This window comes from Anopheles maculipalpis, chromosome 2RL, assembly GCF_943734695.1.
Source record: "Anopheles maculipalpis chromosome 2RL, idAnoMacuDA_375_x, whole genome shotgun sequence".
Taxonomy (NCBI): Eukaryota; Metazoa; Arthropoda; class Insecta; order Diptera; family Culicidae; genus Anopheles; species Anopheles maculipalpis.
In genome coordinates, this window is record NC_064871.1 from 54,038,698 (window position 1) to 54,059,242 (window position 20,545).

The 20,545-nt window shown below is 42.5% G+C and overlaps 1 protein-coding gene across 1 annotated transcript in view; it reads left to right on the forward strand.

The window, feature by feature from the left end:
* Window positions 1–20,545, forward strand: part of LOC126567267 (microtubule-associated protein futsch-like) — a 163,045-nt gene that overhangs the window by 71,797 nt on the left and 70,703 nt on the right. The window lies entirely within an intron of this gene.

Here is a 20,545-nt window from a genome sequence, read left to right on the forward strand (position 1 = left end):
ACGAACGACACCCGGATGCCCAATATTGCCAGCATCGGCCATCTACCAAGCCAATGTATATAATTTTATGTTTAAATAGAGTAAGGGCATATACCGTTTACTGATATAGTCATAGTAGTTTGTAACAGTTCTTCGACTGTTGTAGATAAGCTCGGTCACATGATCGTCCAAATTGATCATAGGAGAGCATTTCGAAAGAGTACGTGGCAGCACATCAGTTTAGAATTTTCCATTCCAGCAGCCAGGGGTTTTCTTCATGTCGAGCAGATCAGGCGGCATATTCCGAAATTGTTTTTCGGATTTCAAACTTTCTGCCTCGCAATTTGATGCTTCGTTCAAGGAAGACGCGTAACTAGCCTGACGCGCAGCGGTCAATATTATGAACAACGATATTAGTCCCAAAATGCAATGCATTAGATTGCTGACGATGCTTATTCAGATCTACCAACTGTTTGATAATTCGATCGATGCAAAACGTTTTTTCTCGTCGTGTCGATTTAACACGTTGTACCGTTTGTAAGATCAGGGTGGATTTATGCGTCACATTAAGGGCTTAACAAATACACCTCTATTTAAAAAAAAAAAAAAACATCGGCACGAGCCCAAAGCGGTTGCTCTGGTCATGTGGTGTCATGTGGAACGAATCAACCTGCTGCTGGTAATGATAGTGCTCTTGTAAATGAAAAATGGAAAATGATCAAAAGTATAAAGAACCTCATTTGAAGAAACCCAACTCCAGCAAAGATACGAAGCGTATAAGAACGATCCCGCAACCTGTCGCTTATGCATGCATTCTGTTCTTCTGACGGGCTTTTCACCTGATCGATAAAGAAGCATATAGCAGAAGGTGATGGCCCGCATGCCGTTCTGGCACGCATGGGCAAGGCAACGAAAGGGCGAAGGGTGTATATCATAACCGACCGATCTTGTGTTTGCCGTGTTGTGTGCGGCTTCTTCCTGTAATAATGATCCTGCGGGATCGTGCTGCATATCGATTCCTATCATTCATTCGTTCCCTGTGGTTTTGCCTGTTCCGTACGTCGTAAGCGTCGTCTACCACTCAATTACCATCTGCCTGCTGTCGATGGCGGTGGCCCAAACATGCCACAGTCACTACACTCGCATCCATCCTGCCAGCTGACATACGGTTGATACGGATGTCGCTTCCGGTGCGTCGATCGGTACGGGATGTCGACAACCTGATCGTATCGATTCGGGAGCTTATTAAAACGATCCCTTCCAGAATACGTTTGTTTCGCTTGATGCACATTTAGGAACATAAGTGACTTCGCAAGCGTTTCAAAAGTGGTTTCATGTTTTGTTGCCTTTGACAAAAGAAAGGTCGAGAAAAGAGCATCGTTGTGATGATGGTGGGGGAAAACTGAATGGAATGCATTTCAAATGACACAAATTACAAAAGCACTTAATGTTGCACCATTTAGTGTTGCCAGAATAAGAAAATTACATAGAATAAAATTATTGTAGTAATGAAATACGCGTGTATCCGATTCTCGTGAGCTTAGTACTTATTTCTTGCTAAAGGATCAATTTGTCTATTTTAATGAGATGTTTGAAACCACATACAACTTTATGCAATCCACCAAAAAGATCCGCATCTAAAAAAAAACACTAATTTTATTAACACCCAACGCCGCCAAGGCGGGGTTTCCGGCGCGTTCCGACATTATCAAGGCATATTTGTTTGACTTCTGTCGCCGCCGTCCTGCCAGCATAGCCTGCTGTCGGTATTTTAAACCGAAGGCCCGATAAGAACCAATGCAAAGAGTTTTGTACTTTTTAACCCCGTGCATAGTCCATTTCAAACATTCTTGTGACCCTTCCGTACTGGCTCGGACACTTGAGATTACTATGCGCTTGGTAAAAAAAGAGAAAAGTGATACTAAATCAGCAGCAACAAAAAACGCAACTCCATCTGACAAAACCTTCTCCGAATGGCGAACGCGTTTCACTCGCGCTCGTCCAGAGCATATGCGTTAAAATGCTGATAAGATAAGACGATTGTTTCGGACTCTCGCCGCCTGTTTTCGTTGATCACTGTACCAGTGGTATGTATTTGCGTTTCTTTTTTCAGAATCGAAAATTTGCGGCTTGTTTATGTGACTATTTGATTCAAGGGTTTTGGTGTTTTATTTTTTTCGCTTATTAAGGTTTATTTTACGTTTTGTGTTTTGCGCGTTATTGCAGTGTGCGCCTTCGATAGGGCGTCAGACTTTGTTATCGAGTATTTTAGGGAAGGATTTGCGCGTCTCCATCGATAACTGAATTGCGTAGTTCCTACGGTAAATGTAGTGATTGTGTTGGACATCATTGATGATGAAATGGATAACTGAAAGCGCTCGAACATAAATGTGAATATGGAAAATATTAGAAAATGAAATTATAGAACATTCATTTTTACACTGTATTGTAATTATATCAACAATCTTAGTGCATCAAATGTTAATTGAAGAGATCTTTTAAATATTTTTAGATAAATCTTTCACTTATTCAACCATCATATTCTTCTAAGGCTGATTTTTGGTTGGTAGACTGATGCAGTCGCTTCCAAAAATTTATGAAGAATAATTCTAAAATTAAGTTTTTCTAGGAAGAGAATTTTTGAACTTGAAGGTATCGGATTTTGGAAAAAAAAATCATTTCCAGAATTCATATTACGGTAACAATACTTGTAAAGAGCGGCTTCTTCAGAAAAAAATATGCAAAAGGTTATGAAAACATTTTATAAGAATTTTCATAAGACCATTTCATACAGACCGCTATTGCTTGTTTGGTAATCTTGTAATTTTTTCAGCGTTTTTCCTAACATATCATACGTTTGGCCCCCTTTTTGACGAGAAAAAGAGACATTGTTCCTTTCCCTGTTAATGAAAAACAAGTTCCATTGCGAATATTTGGACGTGTGTAAGCTGGATGTTTAGCTTGAACGTAAATCAATCATTAATATACTAATCGTTGATGTATTTATTCAATTTTTCGCTTTCGTTCAACGTCTTCAATGGATCGGATGCGTCATATTTCGTAGTCGAAGGATTCGACTTCATCATAGGAAAATTCAAATCACGATGCAAACATCCATTTTTATTTGATCTTAGATTGGCCTGAAGCTGACTCATCGCTCTTCTTGTTTGTCATTTTGTTCGAAGGAACGCAGACATGAGTCAGAAGGGAAATATGATTAACAAAATAGATTTTTATTGCAAAACAATTGCAATGCATTAACGGTTTGATGCTTTGCATTCGACTTGTAGTTTTAGATGTTAGAAAGGGATTGCTAATTGAAAACCAGCAAGTAAGAAGACAGTCTCAGCAAACCACACCGCAATTCGATTCCGACGAATAGACTTTTCAACGTATTTTCATCCTAAAATGTCATTGCAACATTCGTATCATATTTCGCTTATAATAAACACAAACCCAAGCCATTGGTTGACACCGGTTGATTGATCGTTACGATGAATTTAACGTTCATTGAATGTTAAATATAGCCCCCTGTCGGAAGTGGAGCCTGCAAAATGAAACCTTGAGGTAAATCAAATTTATTTCTTTACAATCGAAACGTTTTATGCACTGCCCAACTGTGTAAGACAAGTGCAAAAAAAATATTGCTCCACATCGAGTTTGAAACTCACTTCCTTGCCGTGATTTTTTGATTTTCACATGATTTACAACCATCACGCTGCAGGCAACCGAACAGGTTGATAAAGCAAACAAATAACAAACATTGATTACGCACGAATCACGCGTGGCATGGCTGGTGCGGCACAGAACGGTTGTATTTCACTTCCCCCTTAAACACACCGTAATATTATCGAGGGGCAACTAAATCCAAGGGCAATTTTCATTCATTGTACGGCTCACAACTCACCGAAACATTCTCCAGGAGATTGTACCAACAAGCAATGTGAATATCTTGCCCAAGAGACCCAGATAAGTAAAAAAAAAAGAACTGTCATCGCTGTGGATGAATTTTATGACCGATCTTGAAGCGGTTGTTTATGGTATTTAAGTGCTGTTTTTCGCTTCACTTCGTACTGCAGCATTTGTGAAACTGAAGTTAGTTCTACCGGTACGATTATTTTCGAGCCCTGATCCCTGTATGCATCACGCAATTGCAGTGAGTTGGTTGAAATTAGGCTGGAATTTAGTGGCACTGCAATCGACAGCGTGATAAATCGTGTATTATTGACGTAAATACAGATAAGAATCGTTCGATACAAAAGTGAAACAAAACACAGAGGAGTTATTTGCATGAGCTGCTGTCGTGTGCTGTTGATGAACGGCCTAACACGTGGACAATAAAAGTCACCCGTTTAGCTAATGCGCGACACAAGGAACGATTCATTTTGCCTGCATTTTATTACTTCCCTGTTTGGCTCATTTGCATACGGTGAGGCGTATAGAATTGAAGGATGAATAAGGTTTTTTTTTGCTTGTTAACAACACAACCCGAAATCAGTGAACCGTTTCCGCTGTAATATGAACTGGTGACACGCAGGAAACGCGATCATTTCCATTGCTCTTTTCCTTTAAATTTCAATCAATATCATCTTGCTGGTGTAATGCTCAGGTTCTTTGGTGTAACACTTTGACACTCTTCAGTAAAAGAACAAACGCGGTAGTATGATGTGAGCATCCTGTTTCGATTGCGTAAACCGTGCTCGCAAAAGGTTGACCGATTCCAATCGCCCATTAAACATTTATAACCCTGCCATAAAGCGTTACTTGCCTACAATGAAGCGCACATTTCATGCTCTGCGGGAGTTTCGTCGATGATGGAAACAAACGTGGACCCGGGATAAGCTTGTTGTCGCTTTACGATCATCATATGCGCTGCAAGAATTTATATCATAACGTTCCGCTGCTAATGGACGGACTAACGCTCTTTGCAATTTTAATCGGGATATATTCTGTGCGAATACAGAAAGACTAGGCTCTTTTTTTGAAGACATGATGTTTCAATGAAATCATGATTTGAGAAATGATGTGTTTAAGAGTTTTTATTTGATTATTTGATTTACATCCATACTGCACTGGTAGACCAAAATGTTCCTTTAGCGCCGTGCTGACTATCAGAAGCAATTATTTTTCTCCATCTCAGTTCTTTACATCGATAGAGGTTGTAATTGCATTCCTTTTCTGCCACACACCGTTCCTACGGATCTGTTCCACTACCACAGGGAAGCCATATGCAACGCAAATCCAGCCACCATTTACTACCGATGCTCAAACGCCAGTTGCGCGCCAGCTAGTGTGTACATTCCTTCGGCTTGCGAAATAACCTTCCCGCCGGCTACTCGACAACAATCCGCTGGATTGTTCGATCGCACGCGCAAAACCCTGTCACGCAACAGTGCTCTCTTCCGAGGGGGATTTTATTTTCCTGTAAGGCTACAGGGCTACAGATAATCTGAGTATCTGGATTGGATGAAAGGAGTTCGCACGGGACAGAGCGTACTCTTGCCAGGGCTGCAAAATGTGTACCGTGGTTGTTTGGCTACTTTTGCTCTAGCCTAACTAGCCACACATTATTGAAACGAGTCCAAGACTATAAGTTCAGGGCGAAGGAGATGCAGATTGAGACAATAAATCGTACGCAGTGGACGTTTGCCCGATACTGTACCTTGTGAAGTACAGAAACGAGCTTTGCCCGCTTTTTATTTTGTTCGCCTTCGTTGCGACAGCATTTTTCTCGTTTGATCGCGAAGGGTGTCTTGCGTGTTTAAAGGGCAGCTCAGTGTCCTTCTTGGATTAACAGTACACAAAGGCGCACACACATACTTACAGAAAAAGTAGAGAAAGGTAAGTACGAGAAACAATTCTTTCCGTTGTGTCGTAGTTCATTACAATTCAAGGATACGAAATGTCTGATAATCGATCGGAAGTAGATTGTGCTTCATTTTCTAACTTTGCTGAACACATTTCAATATGTAGTAGTTATGCAAAAAAAAACAACTTAAAAAATGTAATGTAAACCCCTAAAATTCAATCATAATTTCTATTCCGTTTTCAAGCAATGTAAGAACAGAAATTCAAATTGCGCATAAGATTTCGCTTGTCTTGCTGACGTAGACAGACGGGAACGTTGTCGGGCACGAAGATGCGGCGACTCGATGTACGATAATTTCTACGCCGCGCAATTTCCATGACGCGCAATAATTGCGCAATTACTATACCATCTCCGCGACAATTTCGACGATCGGAGCCGGGGATGGAACATTCTGGTGCTTTGGCCCCCTAGCGCATGGATATCTGGTCCCAAGGCTTACGGCGGAACGGTAGAACGAGATGTACAGTAGATACCTGCGGATTTGCTTCTATCCTCGTAAAACATTACGAGTGAACGAGACCGATCCGTCCATGCGGCGGTTTTGCGTCGTGCATCGTTGGTCGGAACTAATTAAAATTAGATTTTCATCCCAGTTTTTGCTTTCCGTTTTGGCTTCGTTCTTTTTTTTTGTTTTCTTCTGTGTCGTGTTTTGGTTTTCATGGTCATGGCACGCGAGACCGGAGTTAACCCTCCCATTCGGTGAATTGGGTAGTTTTCAAAAGATATATGCAAGGTGCCCAATTGTAGCATGGTGTTAGTTTTTGACACCTTTTTTTGCAACCGACTGAAGCTTAATTTTCGGACATTTGTTTCGCTCGGTTCACCACGCGGCGGGTGACAAATTACAGTTCTGAACTGTAACCGTTACTTACAAAGTCAAAATTAAAATGCATGCTTTATAGAGCGATTATGAGTGACGGATGCTGGTTATTTGGCTGCTGCTATTGCACTCCGATTAAACGTCAAATAATGATTAAACTAAACACTTCATTCCGTGCGTTCACGTGCGATCATTTCTGATCGATAAAACAACACATCGAAACATCAATCGGTTCAAACCAAATCCCATCCCACAACATCGCATGACTGATCTTCGCAAACGACCACCATGCTCGTGGTTGTTGTTTTGAACATTTCCAATGCGAGACTATCTAACTATCGTGCCTGAACTAAAATGAACGATACAACCAGCAAAAGGGCAGCCCCGTTGCTCTCTGGTCCTGCTCCTAAAAGCGATCGTCTGAATCAAGTGGTCACCATCTCCCCGAGCACGAGCATCTAACGCCCTTCGTACACGTGTGCTATTGCGATGTGGATGTGAATTCGTTTCCGAACAGTGCAACGGGGTTGGGTGCTCACTAGTGGCAATTAATCACTCCATCCGCAGCCGGCATCTGCTGCTGTTTAGCAGGCAGTTGTTGGTGGATGCGGATCAGTTGCCTCGGCCGATTGGAGGAACATGCATGGGGGGGACAGTAGGGGAGGTTTGTTGCTTTGAATGGATTGCTTCGCTGCACACGACCGCCAGCACACGAGTGACGTCCGACGGCGTGCGAGCGACGCGCAAATGCGACGGTAGTAGCCATTCCGGTTGAGTTCCTGAGCCGCTCCCACAACCTATAGCGATTAAGTTGACGTAGATTCTTTTCGAAATTAACTGGTTCCAAGGACCAATAATGGATTCTTTTGAATGTCGATAACTGCTACATTAATGATGTTATAAAATGTTTGAATTGTTTCTGCAACTTCAATCGGGGTGTCTATTATGACTCACGGTTTTCTTTTTCTTCTTCTTCACAAACTTGCTCATGAAAGCATGTTTTGCTTATCAGTTTGTAATGGAGAACTAATTCTGCTTCGGCATACAAACGTCCTAAGTCATCATATACCCCATATACAGGGTGTTCAATAAGTTCGAATACAACTTTTCATCGATTTGTAGATGTGCATGCTTTAGGCTAACCGTTGCATGTGGTGTCGACTAACTATCACTTAGTGTCACGATGAAAGAGTACCGCGTTCTTTTAGTAAATTTGTTTGTGGGAGGTGAGCAGTCCGGCGAAATATTCCGGCGGTTAAAATCTCCACGGGGTGAAGCGGAATTTTTTTAAACTACCTTCCGTCGGTACAGGGAACGGGCTCGACCAAGGACCGTACAAGATCCGGGTGGTCACGTTCGGCGAGGACGCCAGCAGTCATCAACGTGACGAACGTGGTTTTGGAACAGCCGCACAATGGCCAAAATGATCGACTGTGGGCGCCGATGTTGGCCAGCATCCCCCCGTTCCAAATAAACATTCTACGGTTCCAGAATTCCGCATTGGTGATGGTTTCGGGGGCTGTATCCAGGCGTGGGTAGCTCCTGCTGGTTTTTATTGAGAAAAACGTCAAAATAAAGGCGCGTACTACAAAACCGAGGTTCTGGAGAAGGTTGTGGCTCCGGCACTTCAGGATCTCTTCGGGAAGGATCCTCACATTTTCCAATAAGACGGCGCTCCGGCCTACACGGCGAATATCTTCCAAGCGTGGTGTCAGGAAAATTTCACGGGGTTTCTAGATAAGATGTCATGGCCACCCAGTTCCTCGTATCTCAATCCCCTTGATTACTGTGTATGGTCTTACATGCTGGCCAAGCAAAGCGAGTATAAAGTGAACACAGTCGACCAATTCCAGAACGTTATTTCCAAGATCTGGGACGAAATGCCGATCGAATAGGTGCGTGCCGCGTGCGATTCGTTTGAGAAACGTCTTAAGCTCGTGATAAAGTACAAAGAGAGGGTGCTCCCTCCTAATATGCCAAAAAGATAGTAAATAAACATGGCTTCAAGAAAAAAATACTCAAAAAATTATATCTTATGTTTACATTGTTAATGCTCGTTTTTAAAGTGTATTCGAGTACACTGAACACCCTGTAAAAGCCAGTTGTAGCAAGTCATTTACATTCTTTACGTAGATCGCAGTGCAATGTTCAAGTATTCTGACTATTCTTTGTCGATTTTAAGCATTGTTGCCTCTAAATCGATTCTTTCTCTCGTCATATTTTCCACCACAGGCGATTTCTTTGTGTATGTGTTTGCAATCGGTGTTACAATTGTTCCAGAAACATCAACGCGGGAAACATTTGGCTTCGTGCACGAAAGCTACCGGAACCGGCATAACATCTGAAGCAATACGCTGCGAGCGAAGCTTATCTAATGACACAATGTAAACAAAGTGTTGAAACCGTCCCCTTCCCCCAGGACGTGTGAAGGGCGGACAGTCAGTGAGCACTAGGCGCATCTGAACGATGATTTATGAAAGTGAAGCGTTCCGATGATGGCGAGTTTTATGGATTCCAATCGGAGGTTTGTTTTCTTCGATTCTACACCTCCATCCCAGACACCGCTGCTGCACGACCGTCTAGTGTTGTTCATTTTATATCGCTTTTACGTATGCTTGTGTGGTTGCGGTGTTGAGCACGTGGCGCGTGTTTATGGATCGATTTGTGGATGAAAAAAGAGCATGCTTCACAAATCTAAAATCGATACAATTTGCCGGTCGGTATCCTATCCCAATTGGGGCCAACCATTGGGCGAAGGATGAGCAAAATCAAAACATCGAAAGAAAAAAACACGTAAAAACTAACCACCAACAGCTTCAGAGCCGGAAGTTGCAGACATCCTTTTTCCACCTGTGTCAATACATGCTCCTCTTCGAACCCCGTAATGCTGTGCAAGCCATGAGCGGCAAAGCCAACTTGGCAAATGGTCAAATTGTATAAATAAAGCGGCGGACGATCGATTTTCTGTGCTTGTTTAGGTTTTTCGCAACTTGCTCTCTCCCTAGACGGATGCACAAATGTCGCAAAACCATGTTGCAACAAGGCATTGAATTAGTTTGATTAAAATTCATTTGAAAACATTGGGCGACATGTGTGTGGCTCATGGTGGTATTTTTATGTGCCAGTGTTATCAGGACAATGCACGAAGAGTTCAATTATTCGTACAAGTTGAGTTGAGCCACTCTTGTAGCATTCATATTTAGGACGTTGTTGTAATTTTTGAACTCAAATCACTTCTTCAATAAGTACACAATTAATTTGCATTCAGATTTTATACTCATCCATTCAGCTTTGTTTGTCACTCCGATGGTGGGGAATAAAATAGCATTCCGTTAGGTACAATGAGCACAATTTAACCTCACTTGTCGTTCCGCTTTGACTTTTCACCTCGAACCCTCCTCTCATTGCACAATTTCCGCCATTTGACATCGGGCACCTTAGGAGAGGAAGTGCGAGAATTAACAGCTGTGGGCAACCAATCCACAGCAACACACGAGTACAGAACCCCAGGAAGGGGCCGCCCTAAGTCAGAGGGACCGTAAATAAGTATCTTAAACACTTTTGCTAATTGTCAACCATCAAATTAGCGAGTAAGCAGGCAAGCAATTGAGCGAACGAACGAGCGAACGGCCGGTTAGGGCGACATGCAACGATGCAATCGAAACACATCGGGTATATGCACCACGAAACGGCAGTGCCAATGAAGGCATGTCAACGGTGTACACTCGGTCATCATACCAAGGCAAACTTTCGTCCGAGTCCAGGCACAGCTCTGCCGGCAGTGTTCCGAGTTCTCTCTGCTTACTCGAGAAATTGGTCAAGTGATGCCTTGGCCCTGTCCGTTCTTTGCGTCCCAAGTGTTCGCGTGAGCAGCAACTCGACACTCGTCGGCATTTCTTTAGCTGCGGCGTTTGTTTAACTTTGTTCCTGCTTCTGCTTCTTCTGCGTTGCGTTGTGCTTTCGCGTGTGTTTCTTGGTCTCGTATTGCACACCGCCAGCTCATTTGCATATGTGAGAGAATGTAACAATTTGCAAACATAAATCCCCGGCCCCGGCATCTTCTTCAATAGGAATCGTGTTGGTACTTTTAACACACGTTACGGTGCAAAGTAACCGAAGCCCCTGCCGTGTGCGAGGGAAAAATAAAGGGGGTAGGGTGATATGCTCCACGGGAGGAGACAGGAGGGGGGGGGGGCAGACACAGGAAACCTCAGTGAGGCGCCTTCTCGGTGTCGTTTGAACGATCCAGAAATACTGGGGGAAAATTACACCCGTAGGCACACCGTTAGGACCGCCGTGTAGAGGACACAGCGTAGGTTCGTCCTCACCAAACGGTGCCTGTAGGACTTATCCTCCTACCCTTCCTAAAGTCACGATTTTCTGCCGCTTGGATTGACAATAAAACTGCGCCGCGCGTCGGCCGATTCAGATGTGGACCGAAGGGTACATCGCCTGAACGCTCTTTGTCTTTTAGCGACGAAGTGTTTTGCGGTTACCACTTTACTGTAGTGGTGAACGACACACACCGGACACACTGCTGACAAAATCACGATTTTCGCGCATTTGGCAAGCCCAGGTCCAGCACCATCTTCAACGAGAATTTTTTTTTTAACACTTGACCGTGTGGCACTTCTCATCGTGCGCAGTGTGAGAGGAATTTTAAAGGTAGCAATTACCAATCAATCAATCATTCAATTCACGCGCCGTCTCACCAAGAGTGCTCCAAAAAATCTCAAACCCTGATAGAGGAACTCGATCTCCATCGTTTGAGATCTAATCCTGCATTCGAAATGTAGACGCCATTTTCTGCTCTAATATGACTGCAGCTGAGCAATAAATAATGTATAGAGCCACGGTTCGCCTTGGGGCAGTGTCCACCGACACTGTAGTGAGTATGTATAAAGTTATTGTCACGGTTGCTCTACGCAGTAGAATGGCGAATGGCATTAGACTGTAGACGTAGCGTAGAATTGATCACGGCTACTCGCAGTCCCTACGTATGGATACTACTTGTGATCAGAATACTTTCATTGGCATTTTGCCCGCGCCCATTTTATTATTGGTCAATTGCATCAAATGTCACCGATGAAAATCTCAATTCTGCTAAGCTGCTCTCATTTAACACCTAAAACACATAATAACCAACTAAAACGTTTCTTTCTGTGCTTATGCTCATTGGTAAAACTTTCGTTGGAACGCATCCAATAATGGAATTTAATGTTTGTTATATACTAAATCTGGAGCATGGAGCAATACCAGTCTGAGTAATCTGAAGTTGGATGTATTAGACAGTTTTGCTGGCTGGATAAAACATTTTAAAAAGATGTAAGCGCCGCCATTTCTTCAAAAACTTCTGCAGTTATACATTTATGTTCACTTCTCTTCCGTTCCACCGCAGGATGAACGTTATCCGCTGTTCGTTGTTTTCATTATAAATAGCTCGGACAGCAACAGAGGCAACAGCCTCACGTCCCAGTGGAAGAGAATCGTGAACATGACAAATTGAGTGGTGGATACAAAGCGTGTAGTGGCGGGATCTTCGCAAACGGTCGTGATCCGAATTCACGATCGATCTTCAGTTGTTTTAGCTGAATCTCAGCGGCTCCGTCGATCGCGAAGGCTCGCTTGCTGCAGCCGCAGCACCATATCGTGGAGAAGTTATTTATGTAAATGAAGGTGGCGCGAGGGTAAAAAGTAAATATTTATAAGATTAATTGTGTCCCTGTCCGCTGTATGCCTGCCAGCCCGTTACTTGTCCGGGTTTTTAGCGGAAGGTAGTTGGAAGGGTGGTAGAACTGATCAACTGCGCGATCTCAATCGATAGCCACGATGTCGGCAATGCGTGTGGTATTGGCAAAGCGGTAAAAAGAAGAACAGTTAACGAAAGGTTTAAAAAAACTGTTAGCTATTCGGCATCGCTGACCAAAGTGCAACCGGTGATTTATAGGGCAAGTATCAGCCGATTGCCCTTGTGAGATAGTGTGTTGGAATTTGATCTTTGATCCACACTTTGTGCGCTTCTCCCAAACCACTTGTAACGGTCGGTTGGAGCTTGTTTGTTTTTGTTTTTTTTGTGGTTTTATTCTTTCGAACAGATGATAAAAAGCCTTCGTAAAGAAGTTAACTTTTGGGAGATGCTGCCAGCTGCCGATGGACAAAAAAAAAAGGACTGAGATATTGTTTTTCCTTTCGAGTGACTTACCACGAAGACTAGAGCTTTAGCCAACGGGTTGCAACGATAAAAAAAAGAAAACCATGCTCTGCTAACCGATGAAGCCATCGCTGAGTGTGATGGTTTTGCTTTGCTACCAATTCGAAACTTTTGCTTGTCAGATAAATACCTTTTTGAAGATGGGTTCGCATCAGCGAGACTAAGAGAAGCTTTTTTATTGTGATGATTTGCTGTTGATAACTCCGCTTCATCAAGAAACACTTTTGCGTGTTGTTCTGCTGTTGGTGAAAAACAGGACACGCATGTATCCGTTCGAAACAACACCGATTTCTGAAGCAGTATCTGTAAAATTGTGAAATAAGATATTGTGCCGATAGCGGCAGCTGCTGCACGTCCCGAAGCTATCAGCAGCCCGTTGTCAGAGTGGTGTGTCGGTGTGCAGATGTAGAACGAACGTAAGGCAAACGGTTAAATTCGACCCTGCCCCGTGTGCTAATCTGCTAACCTTTTTCAATCCCAAAATCTACCGGTCGAATCGCAGGGTGCAATCAACAAAGAACCGTTTGCTCTACCCGTGCTGGGTGCGTGTGTGTGTTTTGGGTTTTCGAATGGTGCTAAAGGTGCGGATATTTTCTAATTATCCTTTTTTCCAGTTCAGTTCGTTTCAGTCAACGCAAGCGTTTCGCTTGACTAGTTTCTCAAGGATCAATCTAGAAAGGTAAAGATCTCGGGTATGAGCCAGTGGTGCAAGGCGTAGAATGTAGGCAAAATAATACCTCAGATTTAGAGAGACTTGGGTCAAAAATGCGACTAAAGATATTCTTAATGAGAGAGAGAGAGAGAGTTCAACCATTATCAGAAACAGACTTACTGGAGGATGTGTTAGAATTTTTTTTTCTTTCAAATAATTTTGCTGGTCTCTATACCAGTCGTCTGGTTGTAGATTAATTTAAAATCCAGTGTTAAATTAGTTGCCTCCTCACTATCAGACTGGTTGATGATTTTTCTTGAAGATACGAACTTATGAATCGAATAATCACAGTCACTCTCAAATCAGCCATTTCTCTTCCGATATTGTGCTATTCGCAACTCAACGAAAATCGCAGAACGAACCTCAAAACATGTAATATTTGTTCGGCTAACTCTTTTTCATTCATCGCTGCTGCTTAAGAATGGCTCCGGAGGGAAAGAACTCACAAACGAGAAAAGATTAGAAAATAAGATGAAATGAAAACGAAGCCCAGTACCACCAGGTGCTTCCAGGTGATGTGTACCTTCGGCGAGCCCTCAATTAGATCGAGCAGCTGCTTCCTTTTCGTAAAACGGTCCTCTTTAAAAGGATATGGTTGTGTGCCTGCATGCTGTGTTTTTGTTTCTTCTTTTCGTGTATTACGAGTGCACCGGTTGGGGCACAGAACATTAATGCGTAAATGGAAGTTAGCCTTCTTCGGAAGCGCTTAACATTTTTGATGTTGAAAGAGAAACTAATGATAATAATGAATAATTCAGATTAAGGTATGATATTACATAGCGTTAAAAGTGTTATAAAATTAATAAAAGGGTTTTATTAATGCTAAAGTAAGTGTTCTATAATGACATTGGAAACTGAAAATTCTTATGTATTTAATGCATAATACTAAACATGATTAATGGTTCAGTTTTCGAAGAAGAATTCTTCAAATTTCGAAGACTAGCTAAAACAAAACTGTAGTTCCAACACACGCCTGTATCTGAACCCATGGCCAGATGTTGGGTTTTTTTTTCCATGTAGACGTTTAAATAGATACTGAACTAGATAGATAAAAATTTGCGCCCTAATTATTTTCTAGAACGGACAAGCTTCTCAAAGAAATCTGATCGTCACCCTTAAAATGAAATAAGATTAGAAATTAATCACTACCGCCGTAGCTAAAATGGGCAACTTTTGATGCCAATCATATAATAACCGATTAATAATACAAATATTCCACGAAACATTCAATCCATGATGCCGCTGTTCGCTTTGGTGGAGAATGATTAAAATCGCAGTCCTTCAAGTCGTTTGTGGTGGGCGATGTTTATCGTGGCTTTGTTATGACAGGCCCTGCAGTGAGCAAGTCACGTGAGCAAAACCAAGCAATGAACAACTCACTGTGCGCTTAAAACTGAAGCTATGGCATTGAAATGTTCAAAACTTGCGATCTACCGGTGGTACACTCGTGAGCTAAGGTAATACTAATGATTAATATCAATAAATTGGCAATCTGTGTTTATGGCGGCAAGGTAAGCCTAGCCTCAAGTCTCTGTGGATATTTTCCTTACAGAATGTTGTCGCCTGCTAGCGAAACATTAATCGGCTTTCTTCGAACTTCTGTCGCGTATATCGAGATGTGAAGTGCAAAAATCGCTCCTACAAATTACCCGCGAGCATGAAAAGCGCCCGAAACGTGGCCATAACCATCGAATCGTCTAATCAGTAGGCCGCTTACTTTTCCTCACGCCAATTTCGTGTCTTGCGGGAGCCTGAACCTCCTAATCCGGCCTGGTGGGAAGCGTTCAACTTCCGAAACCGTGTCGGAATGAACGGGAAGCAACCGTTGCGCGGGGTTGCTAACACACGCGATCAACATGACGCAGTCCTCGTGTGCCCTCCGTAATTGGCGACCATTTGCCGTAAAAATGGTGGCCATCGTAATTGATCTGACTCGCGCGCGCGATTACACCTACCCGGTTCCGCCGTATTCTAGTTGCCGTGTTGCGGGTTGATGTGGGAAGTAACATGGAGCAGTGTATGATTAAAAATTTTATTACCGCTCGCACGTTTCGTTCACCGTGACACCACGTGCTAATCGGTATTTTCATCGCCCACTGGCTCACGGGTGGTGGAGGGTATTTCGTTTGTGGCCTTAAATGATGTGCAAAAATATGATTTCGCTTCTTCAGCAGCTGACTGACCGTTGCTTGGGGCCGCTACACGTTTTGACCAGGGAATGGCTTAATATATAAACGACGAAGGAAAGCCAAGCTCAACGTGCTGCGGAGAAGGTGTGCACCTTGATGAAAGGTAATTTATTTAATGTAACGATTAGATTTATGAGCAGCAGGCTTACGGTTCGGACCGCAAGAACGATCCGTCAACGGGAATACACTGACCTTTGAGCATGCTCCTCCACTGGCAAAGAGGTGGGAAGGTGACTGTAAATTTGGTGTGTAACTAGAGGCAACAAAAAGGTGAAATAGAAATAACAAAATGAATGTTATTGTACCTTTTAACATTGGCTTTTATCGATGGAGAAAGGTCACGTATGGCTATTAGTTGCTTTCTAAGCTCTGTTGGAGTTCTCGTTATTGGTGTCTGCGATGACTTCAATCAACGTTAAGTATATTTTGACGTTCAGATCTCAAAAATAACAGAGATTTGACGTTTTTTTAAAGAATCTATATCAAACTATCGAAAACAGAACAGGTAAAAAACTATTAAATTCAATTAGGTTTAAAGGAAACAACAAAACTTTTCCGGTCTTCAGAAAATGTCAGATCACTTTCTCCAGCACCAAAGTCAAGCGCACCTGCACTTTGATTTCTATTCATCCATCCGCGAGAAAAATGCACTTGCAAGTGCATCGTCTTCCTGTTTGGTTAGCCACAAAAACTTCACATTCAAGTGTTCGGTGGCGGAAAAGAGGCGCAAAAGTTCCCAGTTCACCGCAAGACCGTATGTGCTTATTGAACTTTAGCATGCATATTGTATATGGCCTGTATTTTTTAGTACTTCTTGGAAACTTTGGACTGCTAAGGAGTTATACATTGCTTTGCAGAATAGTATACGACCATAACCCATTAGCATGGGGAAAAATGGCAGAAGGTAGAACAACTTTTGCCCATACGAGATCGTTTTGCAGCAAAAATGAAATTGTTTCTTTAGTTTTCTCGTGCTGTTTTGTAGCCACTCTCGCTCGATGCATTGTGTGCCGTTTGCTATTGTTGCGCTCTTATTATAACGACCAGCACTGTGCTAGCCTTCTAGAAGGATGGAGAAAGTTTTACCACCTATTGATCATCTCCCGGCCCTTCCTTTGGCTTGCGCTTTCCCCATCTTAACCAATCATTTGTTCCCGTTTTACTTTCGCCGCGAATGCACTCTAGACCAAGCGACTGCATCTAACCTATAGAAACAAACAGGCCAACGCGCTCGTGGTGAATTTGTTGTTTTTTTTTTATTTCTGTTGATTAATCTGGTTTGATACCTAGCAGGTGGAAGTTGAGTGCTTTGTGTTTTGTGTTATGTTATTGATTTTATTCGAAATTTTACTCAACTGTTTTTAATTTCATTATTTTTACATATTTCTTTTTAAAGTTTTATTTGAATGTCTGTTTTCAATTTTTGTTCGTAAACATTCAACAAAAACGTCTGAATAACAAACAAAAAACACACAATACTAACTTCACTGATCCCGCTGTTCCCGCTGGAAACGATATACCATCATTAATAATCTGTAACTTCCGCCTCTGAAGCTCCACGAAAGACCACTTCGTCCCACTGCGTGTGTGTAGCATTAAACGAATGCACGTGCCCTTAGTGCGTGCTCGTTGGCGATAGGAACCGTTTTTCAATTCAACCGATGTCAATTTTTCCTGCCTGCTCTTTCTCTCGCATTTTATGCTCCCACCGTCTCTTCTTCGATTGCTTTCATTAATGCTAGCCACCCAGAAACAGATGGAACCCCGACGCCCCGTGTGCATAGATGTATGCGTGAAAGGGCACTTCCGGTTTAAATAGAGAGCACCGCCGGCCAATGGAGACATACGGATGCACTTAACTGCACCGAACGAACGACCGAACGTACCAACGGACGGTTGGAGAGATTTTATCGACTGTCGACGCCATTACGGTGGCCCATTTTCGAATGTCCTTCTCTGTCTCTCCTCCCACACTACGATGACTCGTGTCTCTCGAGCTTTAAATAGGGCTAGGGAAAGGTTTTCGGAGTGCAGTGCAGGCGATGATTCGACCTGAGGAACTGTTCCCTATTCCGACGGCTTCAGCTGGGTGACAACGACGAGTGAAATGATTAACGTTTCTAAATTGCTGCATTCATCCATGTCCGTGCGCTTTGCTGATCTGACTTGATCGCTGGGGAACAGCTGCAGCTCGACTATTTTCCAACCTGTGGTCGTTCTGTTGGCACTTTCGTTGCCTGTTAGAGAACATTGATCGGGTTACCGGGATGTCAGTGCCTGGAGATACTAAAGCAATAGTGCAGTAAAACAGCATTGAAATGAATTTATTAGAAAAAGTTAATGCTTTTTTCTGCATTTTGATGGCTGTTTGATTATTGATTATTGTATTATTATTTTCTGTAATTAGTTGATGCCCTATTCTGTTAATCATCAATCACTGTGTTATTTGTTTCCGCTCTATCTACAAGTCGCAAGCAAGCAGCGCATTTGTGCAAATGCAACGCTTACACTTCAGAACGTATGCTTAGATTGACGTGTATTCAATCTTCACAAATGAAGTCAGATCGTTTAGGCGGACCATTTCTCGCAAGACTCTCATCATGCAATTGCATATGTGCGCTGTTACCACCTCAAGTGTTTCATCGTCGTACGCCAGGGAGACTGCTCTGGATGCAACGCCCGCACATGGCCTGAATCACTTCAGCACTAATGAGTTGCCGACCCGGTTTTAGTTTTTTTTGTACATCAAGTAGTTGACACTTTAATTCCAGCCAAGGATGACGGTATCTTGTGCCGTACCCTTTGGTGGATGAATTTGATAACTAAGACCATGGTCCCAAGTAGGTTGTTGTAGGTGAATAAACGATGCCGTTCGGTGAGTAGACTAGCGGCCGTTTGTGGGAGCTGTTTGTAAACGATGGTGCATAGACTTAGAACAGCACATGAACTTAACATACATGTACCTCGAGGGTAGCATTATTCAAACAAAAAACGAAACCGGTCACCGGAATTTTCGCGCGATATCTTCTCCGCGTGGTGTGAAAAAGTAAACACTGTTGGTACCCATATGGTAAGCATTTCTTGTTATCAAATTTTCTTAGCACACCTAGAAGCTCACTTGGATCTTTTAAGTGAACCTTAGCAGACGCATTATGTGTTTATTTGCAGTGTAACCAACTTTTAAGGACACTTGTAGGGCCATGAGAAAAGCTTTGTTTAATGTGCTAGGCGGTACATGCATTTGCTCAACTCAATTAACAACTCGTTTCAGCGTTAAAAGTGATCTTGAAAACACTAACAGCAGAACTCAGTAATGAGTGCACATTAAATGAAGGTCTCATGGACGTTCGTTAGGGTTTGCTAAATTTCGATGCAAACAATTCTTTTCTTATAAATAAACATATTATGGTATTTAAAAGTTCTAGTTGCAACGGCGAAACATGATAGTTTAAGGTGATTTAGAACACTTGGTTTATTGGGTTCTTCTTCTTCTTCTTGGCTTAACGACCTCCCAAGGTCATGCCGGCCATCGAAATGACTTTCTACTCTCTCCGATACCACGTAGTTGGAAATTCAGAACGTCCTCACTACGGGGGGACAGTCCGGATGGGATTTAAACCCCGGTCCTGCCATTTGAAGACCAGCGCCGCTGTCGCCTACACCACCGGGCCGCCCCTTTATTAGGTTAAGTGATAAAAAATCCTTATCGTTCCTTCCTTCGTTAGCCATTCCTTGAAAATTTGTACGATTTTGTTGTTTGTTGATGTGTCAATAACTCCAGCATAAGTTTACCTGAACCTAAATAACTACCATACAGCTGTATATTTATTACTCGGATGTTTGACACATGCCGATTATAAATTTATCTTTCCATATTGAAGTCTTCATAGACTTCAACGATTCCTAAGGACGCTTCAGCTCAATTATTTATTAGCATTTGCAATCATAATTGCATTTCGCGTAAAGATTTAACGACCTGAAAAAAGGCTAGGTAAAATTGGTAATCAAAAGAGTACATGCCTTGAGATTGCTAGGTCTCTAGCTCTTGCTCTAGCTTTTCCATGTAGCCGTGCCTTATCGCTACCGGTAAGATGGAGTGAAAGGAAAACATAATTAGCGGTCTACGAGCACTGGGTAGGCATGGAATAGGCATGTTTTTGCTGTTAGAGAAGCACTTCATTAACAATCTAGCCCCGACGACCCAGCGATCCATCTCGAGCAACTAGGAGCAGTGAACTCAATTTTCACCCTTTTTTATTTAAGAAATTTTACATGAATGTGGGAAGCAAAAATATTGACCGACTGAACGGTAGGTATGCAAGGCAAAGAGATTCTTAAAGGTAAAGGCAACGTATTTCGCTGGGTTGAACGTAAAATCCTTCCTTCCTTCCTTCCTTCGTTAATTTGTACTTCAAGACCTTTAACCAGTTACACAGTATTCTACCAGATAATGCTTTCAATAGATGCTTTATACAAGCAAAAACGGTATTGCAACTATGCTTCGTAGTTGACCCTCGTGTCCAGTATTTTGATGGAGGCGTAATCAAGATTGGGATGGTGGTAGTTCTACCTTTGCTTTTTTGTAGGAACGCATTTCCGCCAGAGAAAAAAAAACCATTGTGTGTTACTAATTTATGTCGCCCTTCAGTGCACGATAAACCACTTTATTCGGCATTATCCTAGACATTAATCTATGACGGTAAATTTTTATTAAAATTACTTCATTTACACTGATTGTAAATACCAACGACATACTTTTTGTTTT